At 38.9% G+C, this 8,144-nt stretch overlaps 1 pseudogene; it reads right to left on the bottom strand.

The window, feature by feature from the left end:
• The window catches only part of LOC103609397, a 16,232-nt pseudogene extending 8,096 nt beyond the window's left edge, over window positions 1-8,136 (bottom strand).
• Between the last annotated feature and the right edge of the window lie 8 nt (window positions 8,137-8,144).

The raw sequence follows: 8,144 nt of genomic DNA, 5'->3' as shown, positions 1-8,144 counted from the left end.
GTGTTTTCGGGATGTTGGCTAGGCCCAGGAGCGCGGATTAGGCGGCATGGGGTGTTTTCTTTTGTGTTGGCCCTAAAACCTCGAACCTGTTGTTGCTTGTTTGTCATTGTAGGATCGTTGTTGAAAGAATTATTCGTTTTTTGTTGCTCTTGGAAATGCAATTAGTACTCTGGTATCACAGCGCACACTTCTCAGGATTGCGCTGTCTCCTGGCATGGCCGCTCCAGACCCGTCGCCATCTTGGAGTCCTGATAGTTCTATTTTTAGATTTTTCAGGAACCTCCAGTTTTTCATAATCACTGCCCTGATTTACATTCCCACCAACAGAGTATAAGACTTCTTTCTTCCACATCCTCGCCAGTACTTGTTTTCTTTTGTGTTTTTGATAATAGCAATACTAACTATGGTGAGATAATATCTCATTCTTCTTTTGATTTGCATTTCCCTGATAATTAGTGATGGTAAGCATTTTTTTTTCATATTCCTGCTGTCTATTTGTATGTCTTCTTTTGAGAGATGTCTATACAAATCACTTGTCCACTTTTTAATTGGATAATTTGTTTTTTTGTTGTTGAGTTGTTTAACTTCCTCGTATAGTCTGTGTATTAATCTCTTGTCAGATGGCTTCCAAATATCTACTCCAATTTACTGGTTATCTCTTCACTCTTTTGTTTGTTTCTTTTGCTCTGCAGAAGTTTTTTAGTTTTATGTAATCCCATTTGTCTGTTTTCTGCTTGTTTTGCCTGTGCTTTAGAAGACTTTTCCAGAAAATTTTTACCCAGACCACTGTCTTGAATTGTTTCCCCTGTGTTTTTTCCAGGTATTTTCACAGTTTCAGGCCTTCCATTTAAGTCTTCAATCCATTGTAAGTTGATTTTGATAAATGGTGAGAAATACGTATGTAGTTTTATTCTTCTGCATATGGATATCCAGTTTTTTTTTTTTTTTTTTTTTTGTCTTTTTCCGTGTCCGGCAACGGATTGCAACCCTCAGTGTCGCCCCCGTACCGGACCAGGACCGGCAACGGGATCGCAACCCTCGGTGTTGCCCCCACGCCTCGCTCAGCCAGTGAGCAGGAACCGGTCTGTATGTGGGATCCGAACCCTCGGGCGGGAGTGCCGCCGCGCTTCCCAAGTGGCGCACTAGCGCAGTGCACCACCGGGCCAGCCCCTGGATATCCAGTTTTTACAACACTATTTATTGAAGTGACTGTCCTTTCCTGAATATGTGTTCTTGGGGCCTTTGTCAAAGATCTGTTGGCTGTAAATATGTGGATTTATTTATGAGTTCTCTATTGTGTTCCATTGGTCCATGTGTCTTTAATGCCTGTACCATGCTGTTTTGGTTACTATAGTTTTGTAGTATATTTTCAAGTCAGGTGGTGTAATTCTCCCAGCTTTATCCTTTTTGCTCAGGATTGCTTTGGCTATTCGGGGTCTTTTCTGGTTCCATATGAATTATACTATTGTTTTTTCTGTGTCTATGAAGTATGTTACTAGTATTTTGATAGGGATTACATTGAATGTGTAGATCTGTTTGGGTAGTATGGCCATTTTGACAATATAAATTCCTTAAATCCATGAACATGAAATGACTTTTTGTTGTGTCTTCTTTAATTTCTTTCATCAGTATTTTTTAGTTTTTTATTGTAGAGATCTTTTATCTCCTTGGTCAAATTTATTCCTATGTTTGTTTATCATTTTGGTAACTATTGCAAATAGGATTGCTTTCTTGATTTCTTTTCCTGCTAGTTGGTTCTTGGTTTATAGTTATGCTACTGATGTATGTATGTTGATTTTTTATCCTGCAATTTTATCGAATTTATTATCAGTTCTAATAGTTTTTTGGTCATCTTTAGGGTTTTCTACAGGTAAGATCATGTCATCTGCACACATGGACATCCTGACTTCCTCTTTTCCAGTTTGGATGCCCTTTATTTCTTTCTTTTGTCTAATTGCTCTGGCTAGAACTTCCAGTATTATATTAAGTAGAAGTGTGGACAGTGGGCATCCTTGTCTTGTTCCTGTTCTTGAAGGAAAAGCTTTCACCTTTTCCCTGTTCAAAAATGTTAGCTGTGGGTTTGTCATATCTGACCTTTAGTGTCTTCAGATGCTTTCATTCTCTACCTAGTTTGTTAAGGGTTTTTATCATAAAGTAATATTGAATATTATCCGATGCTTTCTCTGCATTTTTTGAGAAGAATGCATGCTTTTCCCCTTTCATTCTGTTCATGTGGTGTATCACATTTATTGATTTGCATATGTTGAATCATGCTTGCATTCCTGGGTTAAATCCCACTTGATTATGGTGTTTAATCTTTTTGATGTGCTGTTGAATTCAGTTTGCTAGCATTTGGCTGAGAATATTTGCAGCTACATTTATCAGAGTTATTGGTCTGTAGTTTTCTTTTTTTATTGTGTCTTTGTCTGATTTTGGTATCAGGGTGATGTTGACCTCATAGAATGAGTTTGGGGAATACCCTCTGCTTTGAATTTTGGGGAATAGGTTAAGAATAATTGTTATTAGTTATTTTATTAAACAATAAAATAATTGTTATTAGTGTGGTAGATTTCTACAGTGAAGCCATCAGGCCTGGGCTTTTCTTTGTTGGTATACTGCTGATTACTGATTCAATCTCAGTATTCATTATTGGTCTGTTCAAGTTTTCTATTTCTGCTTGATTCACTCTTGGTAGATTGTATGTATCCAGAAATGTATACATTTCATCCAGATTTTCCAATTTGTTGGCATATAGTTGTTCAAAATAGTCTCTAATGATACTTTTAATTTCTGTGGTATCAGTTGTAATGTTTCCATTTTTCATTACTGATTTTCATTATTTGGTTATTTTCTCTTTTTTAGTTAGTCTAGCTAATGGTTTGTCAGTTTTGTTTATCTTCTCAAAGAACCAACTTTTTATCTCACTGATTTTTTTTGTCATTTTATTGGCTTTTATTTCCTTTGGTTCTGCTCTGATCTTTATTATTTCTTGCTCTTCTAATTTTTGAATTAGATTTTTCTTACTTTTCTAACTCATTTAGGTGCAACGTTGGGTGGTTTATTTGGAATATTTCTTTTTTCTAATGTACATACTTATTGCAATAAACTTCCCTCTTAATATTGCTTTTGCAGTATCCCACAGATTTTCGTACAATGTACTACTGTATTAATGTGTTTCAAGGCATTTTTAGGTTCCCTACTTAGTTTCTTCTCTGTTCCTTTGGTCATTCTGGAGAATGTTGTTTAGTTTCTGTGTATCTGTACAGTTTTCCAAAGTTTAGTTTGTTATTGATTTCTAGTTTAATTCCATTTTGGTCTGAAAAGATACTTGATATGATTTCAATTTTAAAAAATTTCTTGAAGCTTGATTTATGGCCTAACATGTGGTCTATCCTTGAGAATGATCCAAATGCTGATGAGAAAAATGTACGGTCTGCAGTTGTGGGATAAAATGTTCTGTAAATGTCAAATCCATTTAGTCTATAGTACAGTTTAAATCCAATATTTCTTTATTGTCTAGATTATCTGTCTAGTGTTGTGAGAGGGGTGTTGAAGTTCCTAACTATTGTATTGCAGTCTGTCTCTCCCTTTAGATCCAATAGTATTTGTTTTATATATCTGAGTGTTCCAATGTTTTATGTATATATGTTTACAATTGCACTGTCCTCTTGCTGAATTGATACCTTCATCAATATGTAATGTCCTTCTTGTCTCTTTTTATAATTTTGGATTTAAAGTTTATTTTATCCTATATAAGTATATCTACTCCTGCTCATTTTTTATTTCCATTTGTATGAGATATCTTTTTCCATTCCTTCACCGTTAGTCTATACATGTCTTTACCAGTGAAGTTAGTTTCTTGTAGGCTGAACAGTTGGGTCTTGTTTTTTAATCCAGCCAGCCAGCCTGTATCTTTCACATGGTCAGTTTAATCCATTTACATTCAAGGTTGTTGAGGAAAGGTATTTCCTTACTCCTGACATTTTATTAATTTTTTCACAGTTGTTTTACAAATCTTTCTTTCATTTCTTTCTTTTTTTATTGTTTGTCCTGGCATGTAAGGTTTCTGCTGAGAAATCTGCAGCTACTATTATGAAGATTCCCTTATACGTTACTTGATGCTTTTCTCTTGCTATTTTTAGAATTCTCTCTGTTATTGACTTTTGACAATTTGCCTGCAATGTATACAGACAGAACATTTTTGGGCTAAATCTGTTTCAGGATCTTGGAGCCTCTTGGATCTGGAAGTCTATATGTCTCTCAACACTTCGGAATTTTCCAGCTATTATTTTGTTAAAAATGTTTTCAGTGCTTTTTCTCTTCTCTTTCCCTTCTGGGATATCCATAATATGGATGTTTGTACACTTAAAGTTGTCCCATATCTCACAGACTTTTCTTCCTCTTCTCCTTCACATTCTCCTTCTGTCAAACTGGACCAATTCAAAAAACACACCTTCAAGTTTAGAAACTCTTTCTTCTGCCTTATGTAGCCTGTTGCTTAAGCTCTTGGTTGTATTTATTATTTCATTTAATAAATTCTTCACTCCCAAGATTTTTGCTTCATTCTTTTTTATGGTATCTATCTCTCTTAAATTTCTCCTTCAGATCTGGAATTGCTTGTCTCACTTTGTTGTGTTGTCTGTCTGTATTTTCTTGCATCTCATTGAGTTTTCGTAAGATTATTATGTAGAGTTCTTTTACAACCATTATATAGATTTCCTTTTCTTTTGGGTCTAGTCCTGAAGAATTATTGTATTCCTTTGGGGGTGTCATGTTTCCTTGTTTTTTTGTTTCTTATATCCCTATGTTGATATCTAAGCATCTCGTGGAACACTCACTTCTAACACTCTGAAGCAGCTTTCGATGGGAGAGATTCTTTCCTGTAGATGTATTTTATGGTGTCAGTTGGGCAGGGTGTTAGTTGAAAACCTGTTAGTTGGAAACAGCTGGTCAGATGTTCCAGAGGCCTAAACTTGTGACTGGTATCTGAAGTGGGGGGCAGTCTTGAGGACTGAGCCCTCACTCTGTGGGATCTCCTACTATCCTCAAGTAGATAGTATCACCCAGTGGGTGTCTGCTGAAAAAGTGCTTGATTGCTTGCTCTTGGGGAACTCTCCCCTGGGGGAAACCAGAAGTTGGTCTGCTGTGCTGATTGTGCCAGGAGAGCAAAGAAAAAACTGTGTGTTCTTCCCTCTCACTCAGCACCATAGAGGGCAGAGCAGGGCATCCTGCCTCTGCCTCACTGTCTCTCTGCAGGAATAGGCTAAGTGGTGGGGAGAAGGTAATCTGGAAATGCCCAGCAGTTTACACTGCTATCATGAATACCAGCAATCCTTGCTATAAGAGAGTTCTCCAGACCTCTCAGGCCTGATACGCTGTTTGGAAAGTAGCTGGGAGTTAATGCAACTTCATGGCCTCATAGTAGAAACCAAGAAAGAGCAATCCCATCTCCTGACTTCAGCAGCTATGTCATAACAACATCTTGAAACTAAACCTGCTGCTAGAGTGCATCCTGCCTTACAGGCTGGTGAAAAGTGACTCCCTCCATCCTGAGTCCCCACCTTCATTCTACCACATTCACATGGATGCCAGCAGAACAAGAACCCCAGCTGCCTGTAGCCTAGGCCTAACAGAAGGCTGAGACCACAATGTCTGAACCCATCTGGCACTCCTCACCAAAGGAGAACAGGCAGACTTCGGTAGGAGGAAAAGTGCAAATAAGCATATGTCCACCACAGTTTTATGACCTGCCCTGCACATCTGCATGCCTACCAGGCCCACAGGTGCTCATGCCAACAGACAGCCACTACTGTAGCAACTTTGCCTCCCACTGGCAACCCTCCACTGAGATGCCAGGCCCTGTTGCACCAATGTACACCTGGTCCCTGACCGACAGCAGAACAAGCACAGTAGGCCTCTACAGAGTTGCCAGGACCTCAGCTGATTAAGTGTCCCTCCACAGATCTGCTTGATAAGTGTACACCTGCATCCTGATTTACAGCAGGTAGAGCAGTTTCTTTGCCTCTCCACAGTAAGGCCCTACTCAGGCCCTACTTTGTTCTTACAGGTTTAGTCCAGGCTTTGCAGCTGATCCAGTGGCCCTCCATAGAGCTGTGAGTCCCTGCTGCACTGATGCATGCCTGCTCCCTGATGGACATCAAATTGAGCAGCAGCTTCACCTCCACCCAGGAGCCCTCTACAGAGTTGGTGGGCCTTTCTGCACCTGTGCATGTCTGCTCTCTGCTGGACAGCAGATTGGGTGGTGGATTTGCCTCCTCCAGCAGGTCTCCATAGAGCCACCTGGACCTGCTGTGCCCAAGCACGCCAGCTCCTGGCCAGGCAGTGACATCGACTCCATTGACAGTCCTGTGCAGAGCCACTTGACCCCTCCCCTACACCAAGGCTCACCTGGTTCCAGCCCAAAAATTTTTCAAGCAGTGTGCCATCCCCTGGGAGAGACAACCTGAGAGCTGTGTGTCCCTGCTTGGTCTGGTAGCTGGTCAGGCACTGACTCTACATCTCAGAGAGACCACCAAATAGGCAGTTGACCCTCTGCAACCTGCACACATCTGGCAAACAGTCAGCCTGGAGGTTCAAAGTCATACCAAAATATAAAGGATATAGCAAAAGAAGTTCTAAGGGAAATGATTATAGCACTAAATGCCTACATCAAAAAAGAAGAATGATTTCTAGTCTAACATTGCTCCTAAAGGAACCATAAAAGCAACAAGAAACTAAACCCAAAATAGGCAGAAGGAAAGAAATAATAAAGTTCCAAGCAGAAATGCGTGAAATAGAAAAAAAAATGAAAAGATCAAGAAAATGAAGAGTTGGTTTGTTGAAAAGATAAACAAAATTGACAATTTAGCCAGAATAACCAATAAAAAAACAGAGAAGACTCAAATAAATAAAACCAAAAATGAAAAGGGGATGTTACAATTGATGCCACAGAAATACAAAGAAGCATAAGGGTCTATTAGGAACATTGATATTCCAACAAATTTGATAACATAGAAGAAATGGAAAATTCCTGGATAGATATAACCTGCCAAGATTAAATTATGAACAGAAAGAAAACATGAACAGACCAATAAGTGAGGAAACTGAATCAGAAATACAAGTCTTCATTAAGAAAAAGCCCAAGACCTGATGCCTTCAGTGCTGAATTCTGTCAAACATTTAAGGAACTGATAACAATAGTGTTCCAATCATTACAGAAAATTGAAGAGGAGGGAATACTTCTCATCTCATTTTATGAGCCCAGCATTGCTCTGGCTCCAAAGCTGGACAAGTAAACAACAACAACAACAACAACAACAACAACAACAACAACAACAACAACAACAACAACAAAAAGAAAGAAAAGAAAATTATAGGCCAATATCCCTGATGAGATAGATGTGAAAATTCCCAACAAGATACTAACAAACTGAATATCTTACAGTTTCCATCATATAAGAAAAGAAAATTATAGGCCAATATCCCTGATGACATAGATGTGAAAATTCCCAACAAGATACTAACAAACTGAATATCTTACAGTTTCCATCATATTTATTTTGCAACACAGCCACTTCTTTTCTAAGGTCATTTTGTGCACCAATAAGTAGATTATCATGATTCTTCTGCAAGTCCTCTGTGCTCTTTATGAAATGCTTGTATAATAATCTAATTGCTTTCAGGCTTTGACTCTGAATGATTGTACATTGTTGAAAACATTTTGTTGCTGGTGAAACACATTAGGTAGTTTTTATTCTTCCTTGGCTTTCTGCACATCTATATCTCACTGCTGAAACAAAGTCACAAGCTGCTAAGAATATTCTCGGTTAAGCTTCTGCCTTTCTCTTGTGTTTTCCAAACACGTTCCATTCTCTGGTTATCGGATTCAACAGATGCCCTGGTGTCCTTTCTAGTCTTTTTCTCTCGGCAAGAAGAGCCTGGTTAACGTCAGCTCCAAATCTTTCCACTATATTCTGTACTTCACGCCCACATCTTCCGCTTTTCTGCAGGAGGCCTTTTCTTCCCATGCTTATCAGTTTCTGGAGTCTTCCCTTCAGCAACTTCCTCCTCTGAACAACTCGGGTCCTTCTTGTCTTCTTTCTCACAGTCATGGGCTCTTAGGACCTGATCCTCCATGATGTCTC

Source organism: Galeopterus variegatus, unplaced genomic scaffold (genome assembly GCF_000696425.1).
Source record: "Galeopterus variegatus unplaced genomic scaffold, G_variegatus-3.0.2 Scaffold9577, whole genome shotgun sequence".
In the NCBI taxonomy this organism is placed as follows: domain Eukaryota; kingdom Metazoa; phylum Chordata; class Mammalia; order Dermoptera; family Cynocephalidae; genus Galeopterus; species Galeopterus variegatus.
The sequence above is the reverse complement of the archived record's forward strand: the minus strand, read 5'-3'. Positions and strand labels throughout refer to the sequence as shown.